At 47.5% G+C, this 22249-nt stretch overlaps 1 long non-coding RNA gene across 6 annotated transcripts in view; it reads right to left on the bottom strand.

Annotated features, from left to right (window-relative positions):
- The window catches only part of LOC128880509 (uncharacterized), a 122511-nt gene that overhangs the window by 7030 nt on the left and 93232 nt on the right, over positions 1–22249 (bottom strand). For all 6 annotated transcript variants that reach the window (XR_008457840.1, XR_008457842.1, XR_008457841.1 and 3 more), the window contains one exon: positions 19943–20171. This is a non-coding gene — a long non-coding RNA (uncharacterized LOC128880509). The remainder of the gene's footprint in view (positions 1–19942; positions 20172–22249) is intronic.

The raw sequence follows: 22249 nt of genomic DNA, 5'->3' as shown, positions 1-22249 counted from the left end.
CTTTCCGACGTAAGAGGATTCTCCGATTATCATCCACCGACCGAACCGTCCGTCGTGGAACCGTCACGTCGCCATTAAATATCGAGACGACCGTCGTTTGTTAATCCAGCGTCGCGGTGTTCTCAATTTATCACGGGCGAGGGAAATACCCAGCTTTAGCGGCATATTTTCTATCCATATAGACAGTAGCCAGTATTCACGATCGATATTGATCAGAGCGCGAGGGGAATAGACTTTTGCGTTGAAAAACTTTTTAGTTGTAAGGCGAAGAAGACTGAAGAAGATTTGAACTATAAATTTCTGTTACATGTTTTGTTTTCTATTATACCCCGAGGATCTAAGTAATATTGAATCTCCGAAGCTTCCCGTACAAATTTCCCAAAGAATACAATATTCTATCTACATTTCCCTATTAGTTTCAGTGCCGTTAACTCGTCCATTTGCAAATGGAACGACGTTGAAAGAAAAGCTCTTAAACCAAAACCGTGTCTGTCGCGACGCGCCGGGGTAAAACTGGTCGAAGCGTCCTGGGAAGCCTCGAATTTCCCCGGACGGAGAAATTAAAACGTCGAAGAGGGGGAGGGGGGGGGGAAGGATAGATGAGGGCGATCGAACAAGAACGACGGTGGCGAAAAAGGAGGCAGCGTCGAAAGGAGGCGAAGCGTCGCGGCGGAGTCAACATTAATTTGCGATCCGCACGCATAAATCAGCGTTGGGGCGAGCGTTTACGAGCGTCGTCTCGAAGAAAGGTTGGGAGGGGTAAAAAAGGAAACACGGAAAAAAAAGAGTCGCCCGTGTGTTTACCTCATCAAATTCTCATCCGCCGGAATGTCGACGAAGAGGGTAGCGGGGCGGGGGTGGGGCGGATCGACTACTCCCGTTGGCGCAGAAAATTGACAAACAGGCGAAAAAGCGAGCGGAGAAAATGAAAGGATGGAAGGCGCGAGAAGAGGAGCCCGCCAGAGGGACGCTCGGATCGAGGGAAAATAGAACAAGAATCCAGCGCGAGAGGGGGAGGGATAAACGAACAGATCGAGAACTCCAGCCGACCGGTCGAGGCGGAAGCAGTAAATTACAAAATTCATCCGTCGGTTCGACGCGGATGCCCCGAATGCGAATTTAGGGGGGACATCGATCCGCGGGGATGGGCGCGTCGATGGATTTTCAAGATGCCAGGAAGGCCATTCGCTTGTTTTTTTTTTCCATGGAGCAGAACGCGACGTGGACAGATTTTTTTGTAAATGCCTTTGATAATTAACAGAGGCTGGGACTGATAAACTTTTGTAGACGAGTATTATTATATAGGAGCTTCAGTTTCATCGACATATGCAAGTTAAATCTCCTAGACTCGATATGTCTGTTCAATCAAACCCTTATAATAATTACAGTCGGTTCAAGCATTAGAAATAATACTAAATAAATTTCAAATAAGGCTTGAATAATTCCGTACTCGCTCACTAAAAAGTCACCGATCCCCAACTTTCTCCACAAATATTTGTCCTTCGTGCGCTTCAAGAAACTTTCCTGCCCCAGTCTTGAACAAATTCCTCGAATCGACCACTAAAAAGTACACCTAATTTTCGAAACGTCCAAGGCTCCCCCTTTCTCACGGTCGAGCCATTGAGGCGCGATCAACGGAAGACCGATCTCAATAAACAAAGGTTCCTTCCTCCGATCGGTGTCGCGTCGATAGGGGTGGAGGAAACTGGACGGCTCGCGTCCTCGGGGGGGAATAAAGGGCGCGCACGTCGGAGATCGTCATACCGAGTGAAAAATAAAGGGACACGGAGACAAGAGTGTCCCTGCAAGATAAATGAACCAGCTGCCGTCACGGACGAAGGCTACGCGACCGGTGAATACATTTCCTGCGAACGTATACAGGTAAACACACGTGACTGCGCCGAAGAAATGCTCCCGAACGCGACGTTCCTCCTGGTGCATACCTAAGCACCGATCATCCTTTCGCGGCGTCCCATGCGCGACTTCCTCCTCCCTCCCCCTAGCCTTTTGTTGATTTATGCTCTCGCCGACGAGAACGAGAGCTGCCCGCTCGATATTCCCCCATTGCATCTTAAAAGAGTCTGCTAGGACTCCTGTTCGGGCATCTGGGTTGGTCGATGACTGTGATTTCAATGTACACGACTGATACGCTATTATTTATATTCTACATGCATTTTAACACTAAAACTACCTATACACAGCCTATACACACATATGACAAAGGAGGTGTGGCAATCGATACCATTCAAAAGAAATTGAAGCTATGCAGAAACGAAGACCCTGTCAATTTTACATATCTAAGAGTGAAAACACCCCTTTACAGATACTGTAACGTACCCTTTATTCAATTTCCTGTTGCATTAAACTTTCCTAATAAAACCTCGTTCAAACCTACCCAACATACCACCCCGATCGGGGTTAAAACAGATGTCCGAAATAAACCAGTCCGCCTCCGAGCTGTCTATCGAGCAGTCCGTTTCCCCGTCACGGTCGACTGCGAACAACGAGGCCAAGAATGCATCTCGAATTCCCACTTTCCCTCGATTTCATACGGAAGCGAAGGGGTTGACTCGCGAGGGAGCATCGACACAAAAGTCAGCTCCCATCACAGAAAAAAAGAAGAGAAGCTACCGCTATCGAATTGCATCGCGTCCGTCCTCGTTAAACAACCCTTCGACTCCGTCGATCCCCTTATCCTTTCACGGGCGGCACTAATAATAACGAGCCACTATGATAATAAGAACGTCGTGCCCCTCGGGAGCAGGAGTCCTCCGCGTAACGATCCCCGGTGTCTCCTTCACCCTTCCCATCCACCTGCCAGACCTACGAGCCGCCTCTAGCGTCGAGCGTTCACGAAACGAAGTTAAACGACGGGGCCAAAACTCCTCGGTTGGAGTGTCGCGGGGAATCGGGAGACGAGAGACAGAGTTCGGGACAGGTATGCTTGAGGGATGGAAAGGAGGAGGAGCCGCGAAGAAAAGAACGCGGCTTCCAGGGGGAAGAAGAGACGGGAGCGTGGCAGCCAAGGGGGTGCCCGTGTCTATCTTCATTAGAACCTTCGGTGCGTTCATCGTGACGCGGGGTACGAGAGACGGGAGGGAGACGGCAGGTTAAACCGCGTATATTGTATTCGAATTTCGTACTCCTATTCCGTTAACGCGGTGAATGCTCCGCGGTACCTACCTAAGCGAACTCGTACGTGCATGTATAATTCGGTGCGATTGTGCCAGGGCCGCATTGTGCGCCGCCCCGGCCCCCATTGTGCCCCGAGGAGCTGTCTGTCAAAACTCGCAGCGTCAACCGACGCCGCTACTATTAAAGACATTCATACCCCTCTCCCTTTTTGCCGCGCTCCGTTGGCCAGCGTTTGGATATTCCACGCTGGAGAATAGAATAAATTAACCGAGGGGGGTGGCCGCGCTTCGATGGTGGACCGGGGGGAGGGTTGAGAGAGCGTTGTTTCGGGCTGGTCGTTTCTGCAGAAGTGTAAACGTTCGTTACACGAATATCGGGAGCCGTTGGTTGTATTCTTCGAGAGGTGTCCGGCTTGGAAAGCTTCCAGGTCGCGTATGAGCGCTTCAGCGCTCGCGTCCAATCATTTCCTGTCCCGTTTATCGAGCTTTCGACGACGGACGGAAACAGTTTCCCCCTTAACATTTTTTTTTTTTTCAGATTGTTTGCACATATTCGAACGACTCGGGAGATTTTTGAACGTATGATCGGTAGTCCGGCCGGATTTTATGCATTTATAGGGCGCGTCGGTACGGAAAATGCGCGCGAAATGTGGGAGGAATTTATTTCGGGGATTGATACGATGATGTTGATATTTGGTTTTTGGGTTCTCGTATTTGTACATGATGTAAAATGGAATATGGCGAAGAACAATCAAGTGAAATTTTGTTGAAATCCACCGTTAAATTTCAACTACCTTGAATAAATGTTGTTACTTATATTTTATTTTTATCGACGTTAATAAATCCGCAGAGATTGATACAGATTTCCAACGATATTGTATCGCATAAATTTAATACAAAGAGAATTAGAACACTCTATTTATCATCTAACAGGGACCTGTGTTTGTCAGCACCTCAGTGATTTCCCTCAGAAAGAAACATTCTGGTCCAAACGAAAAGGCTTCTTTCAGAGCTGGACCATTTTCGAAGAAAGTTGGAAAGTCGCGATCGTTCGTTAACGATTCGCCAATTCCTTTAAGTGGTCCTGCAGAATTATTGTTATTACCCGTCGTTAGCCGAGCGGAACCGTTAAAAAGGACACGTAACGCGGTCGGCGCGGAGTTTCTCCAGGGGAACGTGCCGCAGGTGTTATCGCGCAGTTTCTGTTAACGATCGTGTCCGGGCTATTTTATTATTCGTGAAATATACGCCGCGCATCGAAGCCAACCGTGGCCGAGGGGGCGCGAGGGGCGTAGTTGGTGCATCAGGAAGGGGGCAAGTTCACCCATGCCGTGTTAATTAATTTTTATCGCGCACGGGAACGATCGGAATTCTCCATTATACAAACACGACCGCGCTCATTTTATGTTCCCGCCGCGGTATTGCTCGCATTATAATAAAACTGCATTGTTGCGCGCTTCGACGATCGGCAAAATGCAATCGCGAACAATTGAGAAAACCCTCAAACATTTGGCATTCGAACGAGCCTCTGTTTGCTCCCCAAATTTGCGCTAATTAAATAAAGCGATAATAAAGGAATCCAGGGATAGTTTCGACGTTGGAAAAGGGGTAAAGTTGCGCTCGGGAGGGGATAAATCAACGGTGGTCCTGGTAATTTTCAACGTTAATTTGATTAATAAACCGTGAATCTCTGCGTGGAGAATGGAATAATTGGGTGTTGGTACTTTGATAGTCTAGGACCTTGCATATTACTAATTTCTTTGCATAAAATAAGAATGCTATGTGGTAGGTTTTAGAGATACAATTTTAAATGTTCCAGGGATTGTAATTACCACGATCGAGGCTACGTCGAGGAAAAATCGATAGTAGGGAGCATCGCAACGCTCCCTTTGTCCGACGCGTGGTTCCAGGACCAGCAAGTAGACGCAGGACTTTTTCATTCCATGCTTCCCTCGCGACGGCTGGGATACATGGTGCCTGTCGGCTTTTTTATTAGCTCCGTTGTGAAATAAATTAGGGGTAAAATTATAAAGGAGCTTCCTTCCTCGCCGCCCCTATTCTTGCGTCGCCCACGCAGGCTTTCAAAACGTTCGCCGCCACCCTTTAAGAATGCAGAAATGGAGCGTGAACTTGCATAGAGGAGAAAAGGGAGGAATTGTGTGCCTAAATTTGATTACCTGTCTTACTTTCACGACATATGACAAATTATTAACCATAAATTAACGGCGAAATCTGTGCAAATGATAACAAAAGTGATTATTCGTGGCGTTAAAGCTTGGGTATAATTAAAACTGAAGAGATATATGTATCTTCATTCTGTACATTTTAGTAATATAAAGGGATTCATAGGAGTTCATGATTTTGTTTTTTGGATAATACGTCTGTCAGGTCGTTAATTGTGATCATTTGTACTTGCAGTTAACATGACAAAAAAATCGGATATATCGGATAAAGCAACGCGAACAAGTTCAGGCAAAATTCGCCATGTCACCCTCGAAAACCTCCCCCGAACGATATGCTCCGGTATCCCTAAGTACATGGGGTCGGTACAACCAAGGAGTAAAAGAAGAGGCGAGTAGGAACTCCCCAAGAATCTCAGCCCCATCCATAAGGTTAACCCTCGGCGCTCGTAAAAAATCGCTTCAACCACCGCGAGCGCGTAGGGATGAACGCATTTTTTCGGGGGCTGATAAGTCTCGGAAAAACCCGTACGTTGGAGAAAGACGGACGCTTGGTCGTGGCGTCTGGCGTCGCCCCCGCAGGACACCCGTTATACGTCAATGCCTGGGCGCGGGAGGGGCGCGCAAGAGGAGGGGGCCACCCTTCGAAAAATCTCATTTCGCCTTCTACACGGGTTAACACCGAAAACACGTGCTGCCGACTTATGAACTTCCATTCTTAATGGTTCATGAAATTGCCTTATATTTCACGTCCAGCAACGCGGACACGGAGCGGAACAAATTTCGGAGGGTCGCACCGGCGGCGACGCTACCGGCGAGAGATGGAAGGCCGAAGGAATATTTAAATTTCGCATTCGAACGTGGCTCTCGTTGGCCACTCGGGCAAATATTTAACCTCGCGGACCCGCTCGACAGCCGCGCGCCAACTTCGTTCTTCTTTCGAAACTGTTTCGGAAATTTGCTCCTTCGCAGTTTGAGAATCGATATTCCTCTGTTGGGAACCGCGGCGCGGTGCATGAAATTCCATCAGCGAGAAAAAAACGTCCCCTACGCTAGAACTGCCGAGGTCGACTCGAAGCTTTGCTAGGAAATGAGTAATTCTAAGAAGAAATTCGAAATGCATGTCATAGTCGGTAGTTCTTGAACTTAACTCTTTGTGGCACGCGATTATGAAAGAAAAAGAAAGTTCAAGCTGCACAGAAGAAAACAGTGTCAACAACTTGCTGACTTGTATACATTTCTGATTCCACTTATTTTACTTTTCACGTTACTTCACAGTAGTGCCACGCGAATGAAAAAGTTTCAATGAAATAGCAAAGCTAAGCAAAAGGTAAGATAGTTTCGAACTAACTTCAAAGAGTAAAGGGGTTCAAGATCTCAAGATCTCGAGATTCTAAAGCGCTACATGCCTTACGCTAATAATTTCTGTTAGAATGAGGCTTGGAAACTTTCCTCGAACGTTCGATCGAAGATAGTTTCTCCTTTCTTACCAAGAAAAATTGCGAACGACGCATCTCGTTCGAGGGTCGAAATTTTCGAACGTGGATAAGAGTCGCGTTCTCCTGGATCGTCAGTTGAAACTTTCGAAATGTACGAGCCAGCGATCGCTCTATCCTCCGCGGCGTGGGGTGGCTCTGCCTCGACCATCGAAAAATGGATTTCAATGGCGCAATAATTTCGACGCGTTGGTTATCGAGCCGCGATCGGCCGGCTGCGTCGAAAGATAATTCAAGCCAAACTAATTTCACGACTGTGCATGCATGACGGTAAATCCGAAAGGTCAATAAATAATGGCTCGATCGTATCGCGTCCGCCGGTTTATGAAGTGCCGTTTGTTTACCCGCAAAGCGTGCGCGTCCGGATGAAATTCAAGCGTATCTGTTACGACGGCCTCGTCCCGACACGCGGAATTATTTACCGCTCAATTTTTCCCCAGCCCCGCCGCGAGTCTTGTCCGCGGCCGTTATAGAACCGGAGGATATCCGCGACCATTTCGAAGATTTACCTCGAACCGGGCCCGCGCGAAAATCCGTTGCGTTCGAACTCCTCGCGGATTCGCGAGAGATATCGCGGGACTCGACGATGCGTCTTCCTCGACGACGTATCGCCGATTATCGGTCGCTGGGAATACGCTGGCTTTGGGGAATTTCTTCGGAGACGCATTATAGTCTTTGCGAGCTTAACGGAATATATTGTGATACATTCCCGACCGAGGATTTCAATCTTCCTTGGTTTTGGAATCTGGAGGTACGGTATTCCGCGAGGGTTGGCGTTTCGTAAGTTTGTTGTGGTAAGAGGGTTTCGATATTCCACTAAATTGACATTTAGGGCAAAGATAGAAACTACAAAATATGTTTTGAAATCTCAATGTTATAAATATGTAGTGTATGAAATAAAAAAATTTTCGAAGTAGCGAATGTGTTAATCAAAGCGTACCAAATGTTTTCAGTCGATACGTAGGTATTCGGAGTAACAGTCTGTTGGCGTCGAACGTTTTGCGCTGGCCGGCAAGCGTTGCCGATTTTCAAAACGAACGCAAGGTTGGCAATACCGTGGCCGCATTAAAGCGCGGAACGGCAGGAGAACGGCTTATTAGTAAAAAGCATGACAAACGACTCGTGGTTTACCCCGGCTTAGCCTCGTCGGCCAACCCCAGTAGGGCCGTAACCAGCATGCAACACGGTGCAACGTGATATATGGCGATTTTTAGTCACGCCTTCATACAGATATAAATCCCCCGGTTAACGCGTAGCTCCCCAGATTCCCGTAAGCACGCGGCCGATATCATTGCCGTTGTGCGACGCGAAGTCGTTACCGCCACCTCCGGAATTTTCAGATTTATCGCGTCGATCAACGATGCGGGCCAACTTCGTTGCTGGGAAGCTGCTAGGGAAAATTTATGGCCGTATCAACGGGGGAAACTGTGTTTCCCCGATTGAAGAACGAGTTCTATAAACGAAGTGGACCGCAATTAAGATGATCGCATGAATTCGATATTCGTTTGGACTGAACTAATAAGATGCATAACCTGGCACGTTCTCATGTAAAATTCTATCGAGTGAAGAGATGAGACACGAGTAATATTTATGTTAAAAAGAAAATGTACGAAAATGTACGAAAATGTAAGAAAATAAAATAAATCCCTCGAGTAATTGCAATCAATTTGAATTACGAGACATCTCGCATAGTTGGCAGTGAATGGATTAAACAGTAAATCCTGAAGTCAATCCATCCCACCAGGGATTCCCTGCCCCCGTCATTACATTTTAATAGAAAACCACCTCCCTCGTAACCTCGCTTCCCTCATTTCTCTCATTACCTATACCCCGAAACCAACAATTCCCCCAATCAATCTAATATCACCTTATACGGCTCGCTCTGTTCTCCCTATTCGCTAACAAATCGAGCCAGACCCCCAGGTTCGTTAATCTCCCGCAAAATCCTGCAGGAAGTCGGTCCAAGGAGCGCGTTGTTGTCGACTGCGATCGACGCGTCGCGATCTCCGACCGCCGAACGCGCTAATTCGGTAATCCACGGGGGCTCGTCCTCGATCATCATTATGCGCGATTTGCTGGACAGCACCGAAGGGAAGGTGGAAAGGTTCCGACACGAGGCAATGATGATTAATACCCTGTTGATCCCCGTTGCGAAACGGGACGAGGAAGCCTAGGCAACGACACCCTGGCGCAAGTGGATTGAAACGAAAGGATAAGGTCGAGTGGCGGAGAGAAACCGCGACTGGTATTACCGGCGATTAGACAGGGACATTAGGGTCACGCAGCGATGGTTGGGAGCGCGGGCTCGTTACCGAGGAGATAGCGATTTAAATTTAAATACGGGCTTAACACCTCCTATTTATTACGTTCGGTGTCGATTTGCGGCCGACCGATCCCGCGGACGGTTAATGGACCGCGCGGAGGAACCGTTGTAAATCACGAAATTGGAGATCTGCGGGGGCAGGGGACTCGAGTTCGTACCCTCTGGCCTGGGGGCGCCTGGGCCCTCGTAAAACCATCCTCCCTAATAGTCTCTCGTGGCCTCCCGAAAGAAACGAGCCTCACTCGGCAGGTGGAAGTGTCGATTTTATAGCTCCTTTCGAATGTTATTAACCAAACTTGGGGCGACTCGTTAATGTCTAAGAATCGCTCGAAACGGGGCCCGAGGGAGCAACCGAGCGGGAAGGTTCTCGCAAAGGGAGTTCCACGGGGGACCTGTCAGCATTTCAATCGCATTTTGCACAGGTGGATCATTTGTACGCTAACAATATACTCTACATAGTAATCAAAACTAGTTCAAGTGCTTTGACACCTAAATTTAAGATTTTTCAAAAAGTGGAGTTAATCGATTTGTGCAGTGAACGGTTCATTTAAATCTCAAGATTCTCATAGGATGTAGCATTCTACAAATTAAATTTCGTTACAATAGTTCCATTTGGAAACATACGATTCGGAAAACGACTCCTTTCTTCACTCAACAAACCAGAACTCTATCTTCTCCTATACTTATGCAACGAGGTGCTACCGTTTCGTCCCGCTCGTCCCCTTGCCCCGAGGAAAGCGGAACGAAAAAGATTGTTTCACGGAAGCAGCATCCCCCCGGAGAAGAAACAATTCACGAGTCCATTCGACCAAAGAACGTCTAGAAAAATTCTGAGAAAGCAAACTCGATAACGTGCTTCTTTGAAAGGCGGACGATTTTAAGCGTAGCAAACTAATGGACAAGGAGTCTTCCGAGGTGAGTACCCTAACCACGGGAGGCACGATTGAGTCGTAACTCGAGTTTGGGAACCTGTCGACGCTCGTTCGTCTCGCTTTCGTCACCTTGTCTATTGTGTGCGCAGTTCTGGGAATCCCGAGACTAATTTCTTTTCTAAAGTGTTGCATTAGCGCAACTCTGTTACAGTGAACTTGGATCGTTGATAATATTCTTTTAGGGTGGATAAAGGGTTTTTCAAGAAGAAAGGAGCTTTAAGATTTAATTGTTCAGTAGCGATATTCATTCCAAATTTTAAAACATATTTATATTCAAAGCTATTTGAATTCGATTAAAAACAGAATTTTAAAACCTTCGTGGAAAACCCTTTATTACAGGGTTATAACCCTCTATTCTAATTAATACGAAATGTTTCGAAATGGAGCAGTGCAATACCTCAAAAGTGGAAATTAAAATCTAAAAAATAAACTGCAACCAATTACAAAGTTTTACTAAGAGATAAATGTAATCCGCCACAAACATTGCACTCTTCAAATACAAGACTCTTTTCCTAACTGCCTATAACAATTAGTAGGATCGTAAATAGTCGCTCGTTAAAGCGTTAAGGACTCACTCGATAAATTCCCAGGAGTACAGGGTACGTGGAATCACGAAAGAAACCCAGCCCAAACGGAAGTCCAGCACCCGAGGAAGTCGCCACGGTCCACGGGGGGTGTCCGAAGGCTCGCTGCCGTTTCCTCGAGAAGTCCGAGGCTTTGTTCGCAACAATCGGGAGACTCGTAATCACCATTCAGCGTCACGACACCGACTGTAACGGACACGGTACTCGACTAACGTGATTTAGGATCGCGGAACGAAACGAGCAAGGTTACAACGAACGAGCTATTTACGGTGGTAGGTCATAAACGACGCGCACCGATCGCGCGATTTCCCCACCGCTGGGAGAGGGGGCAAAGAGCCGAGAGCTCGAATTTCCGGTACACGCTCTCAGATACGTCGTAAATTTTTCAGCAAAATCTAAGCTCGAGGTGAGGTGGGGAATATTTTGACATCGGAAGGCTCTCGCAAGGACGCGTGCCTAGTAAACATGACAATTCTAGATAAATGAGTCGTTTGATACACAAATCGAGTAACACCACTTTTTGAAAAATCTTAAAGTTAAGTGTCAAAGTATATTAACCCTAGAAGATTACGAGATGTTCATTTGGCCTGGTTTTGACACTAAATCAACTCGACGTTCATTTGTAACTATTTCCATCGCGATGGGACAAATGACTGGTTTTAGAAACACTTTTTTCAATTACATAAATAAAAGTCAGTGTTCCATCTTTATACTGCCATTTTTTGACTTCCGACACGAATTTGGCTACCTTTCGAACCACTGTCCGTGATTTATCGGCGAATCGTCAGGCTCGTAACTCATGTCCGCGTTGAAGGCGCTGCAGGAAGCGCTAATAGCCGTTAATTTCCTCACGGGGTCCCCGAAAACACGTGGTTCGGATCATCGGGAAAGGAAACGCCGCAAGATCGTTGGGAGCCACGTGCTGGCCTGGTCGAGCATGTGGTGAAAACGCGACGATGCACATGGCGACCCTAGAGCCCTTTCCGAAGTCATTGTATTATTTTTCCTGGAGGGCTTCCCGAGTCACGCGCAGGGCGAGCGCTGCAGGGAACGCGTAGAACTGTTTTTGAAACCTGATATTTTTTTTCACCACGGTTGCTGGGCATTTCCGCGGAAAACCGCTCGTCTTTGAACCGAGCGTACTTTTTTTTTTTTTTTTTTTTATTTTCTAGTTCGTTCGACGTTCGAACGGGAAGTTATTAAAGCCTCTATCGAAAATGGATCGAGATGGCGGCCATCTCGCTGGCGTTTGCTAGTCCCGCTCGATGGCGAACGATTTTCGAACGATGAATAAAATGGAAGATTAGAGGGAGCATCCGAAATTCCGGAATAGTTGCCGTGCATCGCGTTGCCTGGTTCGGATTAGCGCGTCCGAAGCCAAACGATAACCGACGGAATTTACGTTCCGCTTAAGAGAAAACTAATAAACGTTAATTGAACGAAACAGAGACGATTTCAGGCCCGAACTTTGCGGCCGTAGCGAGCGGAAACTCCGTCCCACCTCTCCGTGTACGAGCGTTGCCACGGCTGCTGCGGTGCGCGCCGCCTAAAATCCGTGCGCAATTAGCCAGCCGCATTCTATTAAAACAAAGCCTCCGGCTCTTATAAACGAATCAATTTCGTTGTCTCCGGTGTCTCGTTCATGCGCAACGCGTCTCTGTTGTTTTCGATTAACGTTGCGGCTGGGGTGATTGGAAATTGGCAGCGAAAACGCGTTTACTTCTGCGTCTCTACAACCGACACGAGTCCCGCCTTGCTCGGTTAATAAAACTATCAGTTGCTCCCACCCTGATCGCTCGCGAATTATTAATAGCAATAGTACGGCGCGAATTGGAGAGACGAACGGGACATCTCGTAGTTGCCAGTAGATAGATTAAATCAAAGTATATCGAAAGCATTTCGAATTTTTTAATTTAACTTCTGCTTTAAATTCGACGACCCTATAGCTGCTGAGATATCAACCGATCATGAAAGATCTACAGGGTCTAATGTGAGGTAGAGTTTTCTCGAATCGCGTTCAATCGTATGATCGACTAAAAATCGCTGAGGGTTAATTCTCAGCCCTGTTATTCCACCGCGATTTCAAAATGACCTGCGACGCAAACGTGCTGGTTGGCAACCGACAGGGTCGCGGTGCTTTATCGGACGCGATTGATATACGCGGTCCACGCTCGTACAAACAGTATAACCGATTCAACGAAGCCATATTTTATTAGTGTCCGCGAGGCGCGAAAATACGAAATCTACATAGCGGAGGTTCCGGTGCAACGGTGGCGCTCACAAACAGTTAGAAGGGGTGTTTATTAACAGGGAGGGGGTTGAATCGACCTACAACGAAAGGGGGCACGGTATTCGGGCCTCCGCATTTGATCTAACCTTTTATAGATTCCGAGCGGGAAACGAACGTTCGATCGGCCGTATTATTTCTCGCGGACTGGAAACGTGGCGCGGCACGTTGCAATTTTTATCGAGTAACCTCTGTTATTAGCACCGGCGAAAATCGAGTTCAATTTGATTTTTCGACCCTCTCACACCCATACGGCAGTTTAATAAAAAAACACGCAGACTCCCTGGTCGAATTAATTACGCGCGAAATTTCGCGGATTGTCGACTGCAAATGCGCGGTTGCGAAGAGGTGGATCGAATAGGTGTTAATTCGATGGAAATATTTAATGTGCTAAATAAACAGCCATATCGAAGTATATCTATCGTATATCTTTCGTTTCCTCGAAAAGTCTTCAACCTGAGTTTGCCCTGAACGACAAAATTGTATAAAAATGTCTAATTTGAATTATTACTATATTAATAATAAAAAGTCGTATTAAATTTACTGTTTCTTTAATAAGTTTCTTAAATTTTAATAATCTAAGCTTACAGCGCAAACTCCGAAATATCTCGTAATTGGCAATGAACGAGTTAAGAAAACACCTATCCTCAGATGAATCCCGAAACTTTTGTTCCTGTTATTATTTCCAAGTTCTAACGAATACGTTAGATCGTCCCACCGGCGTATTTCTGTTGCGCGGATCTCTGACATCGCCGGGAAGTTTTCAGTAAACGCTGACGCCAGCAACGGCTAGGACGAATTAAATTAACGAAAGCATCGGTCTGTCAGCAAGACCGTCACGCGTTTATCCAGGCCGTTTCCTGGGGGATGATCGTCGCTTTACGAGAACCACGTGTTACCGAGGAAGTCGTCTCGAGGAAAACGTCCCGTGACGCTTCCTGGAGCGCGCGTCCCGTCCGAGACTTCGGTGGCTGCCACCTGTCCCGAAATCCCCGGGGAACGAACGGGCGAGGTGGCGGACCCGTGGATCCCGTAACTCGAGAGAACCCTGCTGGATGTTTTAGCACGTGTTGGCTCGAGCAAAGTTAGAACAGAAAACTGAACAACCTTAGGTAGCCATTATTCGTTTGGTAAAAACTGTAACTTAAATCAGTTTCACATGAATTCTACAGCTTCTTTTATCTACGAATTTTGACGTGAATCCAGAACGTTTGTAACTTGTTTAAAATTGTCAAGGTTGATGGGAGCAATCGAATGGCTACAGACATATTCGTCGACCTAACACGTACCAAACAGAAACGACGACTCACTTCTCTCCCACAGAACCATAAAGGAGCAACGGAAGAACCAGAAATTCATCCCCGTAAATAGCCCAGCGAGAACGATCAACGACGTAACGCACGTGTTCCTTTGACCCTTGCGGTTCGCCGTCGGATGTTTTATAAGGACACCCGTCGATAAATTCTCGCGGAGGCGCTCGCCACACCCCGCTTACTGGGAGCCTCGATAAATTATCCCGGGGGGATGACAGAGACATTATAATCCGAGGGTGTAATAAAAAGACTGGGCTGGCTTTTCTCGCCGGCGTTACTTAGCAATAATTCGCGTCCAGGGTGAAAGAAAACCGGCGCGAGGAGGTTGAGGTGAAACCAGGTCACCGAGGAGAAGCAAAAGATGAAGGGAGAGTGGTAACGACGGACGGTGGAAGAATGACGAGAAGACAGAAATGACAGAAGAACAGAGACGGCGGGGCGAAACGCCGAGAGACGACTCGCTCCTCCCAGCGTCGGTCAGAAGGGTGCGCGATGTCGGACAGATGCCAAAGAGAAGAATTTCTACAAAGCTGCGGACTCTCAACAATGGAAGCCTGCCGTGGATCGGGCCACACCGGCGATTCAAGGGATGATTTATCGGATCGTATTTGTTGGTAATGCCGGAAAACACAATTCACGAGGGCCTAGATGATCTCCGGGCGGATCAAGAGTCTGTTGAGGGACGTTCTTCTCGAATTATGTCGAACCATCGACACGAGTCGGGAAACTGACCCCGAAGCTCTGTCGATTCAAGGTCCACGCCAGGTCCAATAGTATCTCGTATCGCGTGGACATGCTTTTCATGAGAAATTACGAACGACAAATCCCAAGTTGACTGCGGATTTTTATGCATTTACAGGAAATTTGAATGCGTAAGAAAATGCAAAATGCCTTAACCATTTGTCGCCACTTTGCTTCGAATCTCCCCTAAAAACACTACATCGATTAATAAAGAACCACGACCACCCTCTGCCTCCATGTTTGGGCACCCCTTTGACTCGATCGAATCCCGAATCTGTAGCGATCCGCATTACCATAATCCAAAGCGTTGCAGGCCCGCATCGCGTCTGGGAAAACTCTGATCGGTCGTTAATCGCGTTTCGTGTCAATTATGGATCCGCGAGGCTGTTAAGACAACGGTACGGCTTATAGTTCGACGTAATCGCGTTCCGAGATAAGATCGCGCCGATAACGTCGCGGATCGATCGATCTACCGGTGTAATGCATTCTCTATGAGCAGTCGATCTTTCAGTGGCTGCGCCGCCTCGAGCTAGGCTTCGTTGTAGTCCCGCATCGGGGCTGATTAAACTGGAATACATTAAAGCGAAACTCGGCGATAACGAAGACATTGAATTCTATGCTTTGAGGGCATAAGAGCTACGTACGTTCCCCGATAAAAAGAACCACTTATGCTCACCTCTCAGCAAACCGGCCAACACCGATCGATTCGACTCGAAAGGAGTCCTCGTCGCGATTTGCCCTTTGTGCTCGGTGCTCTCGCAGTTTATCCAAGAATTCGTCCAGCAATTTGTTAGAGAAGATATCGACGCTCCCGGTTAGGATGATCTCGTTTGTTTCACGCGCGTTCCGAAGAGTCCTTAATGAGGCTGCGTCTGGAGTCTCGGGTATTCTGGCGCGCGGTGGATCGACAGAAGTGGCGAAAGTATGCAAACTATGCGAGGGGAGTGCTCCACCGGTGACGATACACCCTTCTCGAGCGTGTTCACGTTGAGGTGCCTTAATAAAATAGCGTCGTTAAATTCTCATCGCCGGAGCACAGACGCACCGAAAGAGCATGATTTTTCCCCCCCCTCGCCCGTGAACTCCGCGCATTCTTGCGAGCGTTTCGAGGCGTCTGCGTTCGCGCATCCATCTCCCTACAAAGGATCGTTGGTCGCCTGGAATGGGCCATTCGGGACAGAATCCGCGTCGTCTCCAGCGCGGAACTAGAAATGGAACGAATTCCAGAGGGGACTGGCACCTGCGAAAGCCGCGAGCAAGTCGGTCAACGATCGGCCGCCAACGATTCGATACGTCCTCCTTCGCGAAACAATGCCTGCGAGCTCAACGTTCCCCGCGACAACATCTCGAGATAACGATAACGACTACGACGGGAAACAGCTGGTCTATATCGAGACGGTGACGCTTCGTCGTTTCCGACATCCACGCCACTTCTCTTCGAGGTTGCCGACAGGTATCGTAGCCGGAAGAATCTCGTTGCCAATATTAAAATACATATTCAAAAATGGTCGTGGACTTCCGGAATGATAGTTTCTCCTTGACAAAATAGCGAGTTTGTGTAATAAACAATCGTGTCTCGAAAAAAATTCTTGAATTTCGAGCCTGTGACAACTGCGTGTACTTCTTTAAAGAACTCGACGGTTCCGCCCTTTGAAGGTTCTCGAGGGGTGTTCGCCATCCCACCGTATTCACTCGAAAAAGGGAGACAAAACGGATTATGACCGCGCGAAGAAGCGCGATCCAAGATCGCGATGGTAAAAACAACCTCGGAGCTGATTCTCTTGGTAAGCGGTGATGCCAAGACGGAGGCTAACGACGCGCTATTCGTTTTCCCGTTGCGTGGGGTCGTCGACGGGGGAGCGTACAAGCGTGGAGCGAAAGGAGAGGAAGTAAAGAGGGAAGAACGAGAGCTGAGGAAGTAAACAGGAGCCCAACGAGGTCGAAAACTTGGAGCTTTAGCTGGGACGAGGTCAGATATTAAAACGACTCCCAGGTAAGTAGATGCCAGCACGAGGTTCCTTCCACAATATATGAAATCGCCGGCACGTCGGGGGACTCTCTGTGGATTATGCGGAGATTATTAAGTCTGAGGAGGCGGCGGCGGGTCGTTGAATCGGAGCTCTTGTTTTTCAGCCAACCGCCAACCAGTCGCTGCTCCGGTCGTGATCTCTTTAGGAACGTCTCCTTCGTTCTTCAGCCACCCCCGGCGTCCCGTGGCATCGGTTGGAAGAGCGGGGAGAGTCGACTGCCACCCTTCTTCGGGAACATCCAATTTCTCAAAGAAGTTTACGGGCATAGAGCGAGGAAAATTGCCCGTTATATATTAAAGACGTCTTTAGAATGGTAAACAGAGTGACTTCCTGCGGGGAAGTTATGCGACAGTCCTCCGCTGGAGGATTATCAGACGTGTCTCCCTCGTTGCGGCAATCCTACTCTTTGAGGAAAGCCTTCGTCGTAGGGGGAGGAAGCAGCTCTCCAACCAAACGACGACGCTGCCTAATTTTCTTCCCGTTCCCGCCTCTTCCCACGGGTTCGAGCGCCTAGCGAGCAACTTTTCGGCAAAGGGATATGAGATCTCCGGATGAAAGGAACCCGCCGAGACGTCCTGCCGTTTATTACTCCCCTTTTTTGCCGCGCGACCGACCGTCGCGTGACTTTTCTGCCTTCGGGGCCTTCGAAGACCGACGACTCCCTTTACTTGGTCTACCTGTAACCCCTGGATGTATTGTAATCCAGGCGAGTTTCGACCGTAATTCTGTTGAGATACTCTCCATTGCGCTCTGGTTAATTTAAGAGACGTTTTCCCTTGGTAACACGTGGCTGACTGGACTTGGAGTAATGTCTATCAATTGATGATGTAGCTTAGGGTGGTTCTTATATTCAATGATTTCTGAAATCTATATCACACACCCCTTGAATAATTTGCGAATACTTAAGAAAATATTCCTGAAAAATTTTAGTTTTCAATTTCGAGGGCAAGGTATTTAGGGGGCGCGTAACATAAATTTCAAAAATCATTAAAATAACCCCCCATTCCCGAGCTGGATCGAGTCGTCTCGAGCCGACGTATTTGCTTGGCGTTAATCCTGTTTACGCGGTCTATATATTTCAGCAAACTCTCGAATTCGGTGGCGAATCCTTCAGGAAGTTGTCGAGGAAGTTCGTTAGAAGGCGAGGTCCGACAAAAAGCTGGCAAGCGGAAAATTCGGGGCGGCCAAGAGACGGCTCAAAGACGCTCGCGCCTCGTCGTAAACGGGCATCGAACTCGGTAAATACTCGTCGAACGCTTTAACGAATGTTTTCGCGTTTTCCCCGCTGAACGGTGGATAGACGAATAGCGGGGATCGGAGGGTGGCGAAGGGCTGCTTGTTTTTCGGCAATTTTCTCGTCCGGTTGCCTAGGTGGCGCGCTCGCCAACTCGCCAGACGCTATTAACTCCGTCACGAAGAGACTGTTCTGGCACGCGAGCACTTTTCCACCTGGGACGTTGATCGATCGTCCTTAAAATTCGCTGAACCGGTTGAAAGTTCACAGCGGAAAGCCAACGCAGGCTACCGGCCTCGAAATATGGGGGAAGATTTCGTTAGCAATTTGAAAAGGGGGGAGGTGGGAGATAGTCAACGGGATAGACTGAATTGTGCATAGGAGGTGATTAGGAGTACCTGGGACTGTTCTACGACTTGTCTATCTCCTTCTCAGGTTCGAGGAATCAGTGAAGAAATTATCTATTTCCCACGAGGAAATCTAGCCCTCTCTTCCTTCTTGGATTCATCGAGGTTGGTAGCTCGAGACTAAACGGAACAAATAGCGGGGTGTCTAAACGTAGAAATAGTACACATATGAAGAACTTATGGGAAATGTTGCCCTCTATCAGCGTGAACAGAAACTCCACAGTACGACCAAGCTGCATTTACATGCTCGTGCCCTCGCCACTTTTCCCTCTTTCTTCCTCTGGATGATCGACCTTCCCCTTACTCGTGTCTATTCGGCCCTCACAGGATCTCGGATTTAAAATTTAAATAAAATCAAGTCCCCTACCGCGACTGGTCGGGCTCGCCTGAGTCTCGCAGAAGTACCCGCTCTTTCAGCGGAAGGAATTACCGAGCACGTATCTCGGATCAAAATATTAGCCGCGTTGAATAGGCAGAGGGCGGAGGAGGCCGCGGGGGAGGCTCTCGTCTCTCGTAATACCGAAGTCGTGTAGCCGTACAAGTATAAAGACGCGCCGAATCCGTAGCAAAAGAAGCAGGGATGGAGAGGAACTTTTTCGAGCCCTGTATCGGGGGGTTTGCTTTAACTTTGATACGTGAACTTTGGGAGGGGTTGAAATATGGGAACTCCAAGTTCTCGCAACATAAAATTCGTTTGGAATCATCATCATCTACTGCACAAATCGATTCACTCTACCAGTTACATAAAAAATTGTAACATTATTGACGAAGAAGAATCTGCCGACCACCCGGCTGGGTTTCGACCTCTGAAATTCAACAAATAAATTACACTCTCCATTTTTTCGCGATCTCGTTCCCTCGTTCGAAGTTGCGGTAGCCACTTTGAGCTCCCCTAATGTCGCCACGCCGGCACGTAACCGCGATCAGTTCCAGCGAGCACCGCGCCTGCAATAAATCGTCCAGTAAAAACAAAACGGGAGTAGTTTTCCCGATGCCGCAGCCTGCTCGCGGACCACGCAGATAGAATCGCGGGGGTGCGTGGCAGACGCGCGTGCACCACCCCCGACGCTTGTTCCGGGGAGTGGGAAGTGGTCCTACGACGTACGATTCGAATACAATAATTTACGGCGTATCGAGGCATCGGCGCAAGGTGTTGCCACCGACCCCTTCTTGTTCGAGTGCGAGGGCCACGAGGTTGCCCAACCCCTTCACTGTCGCGGCAGAGCCCTTCCAACCCCGAGCAAAGCCTTCCTCCGCATTATCTACGCACTCCATACGTACCTACGTGGGAACAGCTCGAGTCGACGTCCTCGAAACTAATGCGTCTCACCGTGGCGAACGCTGACGGGACACTTGGGGCTTCCACCAAGAGACGACCTTCCGTGGGGGATATGGAAATCTCGACGTCCAGCTTTAGGATCTCTGGGACCGTCTGGGAGATTTGGGAGCGAGAGATATGTCCTTGCGGCAGCCGTTCGTTGTATTTTCAAGACTTGTACGATTTTTGACACTGGAACAAAATGAAGATTCGTTAGAATGTTTTCGAAAGGTTGTAACTTTGTTTAAGTGTTGAATAAAATTAGGTATAATTAGTGGATGCCTTTAGTTTGGCACGTGAGAGTCAGTAATTGAACGGTTGTAGAAGCAAGTATCTGGACCGCGTTTCGAATGCATCTGAATTTAAAATGTCGCGACGCGCGAACGAGCGTCCCGACGCGGAGGACTGATCGATATGCCAGGGGGCGCGACGGGGCCAGATAGAACCGTGAAATATTATTTTAGTCTGGACGAGAGCATCGTGACCGAAAAAAGAGGTATGTCTGGGCGCTCGTTCGATGGGAACGGAGGGAAGCGTGAGTAAAGAGAAAATTGTGCGGAGTTCTCTATCTACGAAACACGGTCGACGCTTCGAACCGTCGCGCGTCGAATTAATTATATCGGCAGGATTTGCACGGGGACATAAATCTATCAGGAAACTTCTATATGGATCACTTTTATGAGCCAGCGGGTGGACATCGTCCTGTGACGCGTTACAATAGGTATAATTTCGATCTCAAACATCAACAAATCTTTGGAAAACTCCAGTTTATTTTTTAAAGCCTAGGCTCTTTAATCAAACACGTGCACGGTGTTTTTAACGCGCACTGATTAATGCAAGTCCAAGCATCCCTTTTTTTATCAAAATATGATAACTGCGTGTAAAAACGGTGTCTGTCTGGGGGTACTGAAGCGTTACACGCCGTTTCCTTCAAGTAGTTTCAGTTTTTCTCGTTCGAGTTATTAATGACTTCGCTAACGGGCCCTTCCATCCTGACGTTAATTAGTTTTAACGCAAGGTCTGAACCGCGTCTCGGCGCATTCGATTGTACAGAGGAAATCTAGATAATTCTGAATCCGTTTGCCGAAGTTTGTAACTTTCCCGATAAAATTGCTGGTACTTGTTGAATTCTTCTGCGGGAGATTTCCTGCTTTCGCAAAATTTCGACTTGCGGAGGTGTCTAAGAGAAACGAATCCTGTCGCAACTGTAAATTCATTGAGATTACAAGCACGAAGCTTCGTTGTTCTCGAGTTTGAAGTAGTTGCAATTTCTGGAAGATGATTATTATAGAGATTAATGGCCACGGTTGTCTCGGCTGTTTTGAATTTTATTAACCGGATCGCGGAACTCTCGAGTGCACCTCGAGATTCTTAAATTGGATTTGACATTTATAAAGTTTGTTCGCGAAAATGTGATTTTGCTTAATGCACTGTGCTTTTCGAAGTCGATGACGCTTTTACTACAAAGGAAAATTTAGATGTTGGATGTTGATTGGGATAAGTGTTGGAGTATGTAAATGAATGCAAGCGAATACTGTGTGGAGGGAAGGATGGAAATGGGAGGAAATCACTTGCGTTAGAAACCAACAAAATTTCGAGTTGCAGTGGGCATGTGAAGTCGAGTTACAGAAATCGATTTATATAGATTCAAAGCGTGGAGGTGAATTCATATAAATTCGGGGTGTAGATATCAATTTATATTCATTCGAGTTCTGGGTATCAATTTATACGAATTCCAGCTGCAGAGTTACTTGTTTTGGGAAACAAATAAACCCACGGGGCTTTAACACCTTAACAATTTCAAGGGGAGAACATTAGAGTTAAGAAACCAGTAATAGACTAGCTTTAAATTAACCCACTCTCTGCCAGGCAAATTTAAAGCGTTTTGCCTTGGGTGCTAAAATTTAATACGGATGTGTAATCTAAGGATATTATTTTGATAATAAAAAGTGATATTAAATCCGTTGTTTTAAAATGAAAATATCCCCTTGAATAATTGCAATCGATTCGAACTACGAGACATCTCGTAGTTGGCAGTGAATGGACTAAAAAAACCCGAACAGAAAAATTCTCTTTGCGTTTCTTGAACGAAGACAACCGCCCACGCTGGACGTCTGGAAATTGAGTTTCCCAACGCGTAACGCGCAGATTGCGCGTCCCCTTGATGGGCGCGATAAAATCGAACCCATCGAAGACGATATATCATCCAACGCGACGTTTATATAGAATACCTGACCAGGATGGGGAAAAAAAAAACCGTGCGCGCATAT

This window comes from Hylaeus volcanicus, chromosome 7 (assembly GCF_026283585.1).
Source record: "Hylaeus volcanicus isolate JK05 chromosome 7, UHH_iyHylVolc1.0_haploid, whole genome shotgun sequence".
In the NCBI taxonomy this organism is placed as follows: domain Eukaryota; kingdom Metazoa; phylum Arthropoda; class Insecta; order Hymenoptera; family Colletidae; genus Hylaeus; species Hylaeus volcanicus.
The sequence above is the reverse complement of the archived record's forward strand: the minus strand, read 5'-3'. Positions and strand labels throughout refer to the sequence as shown.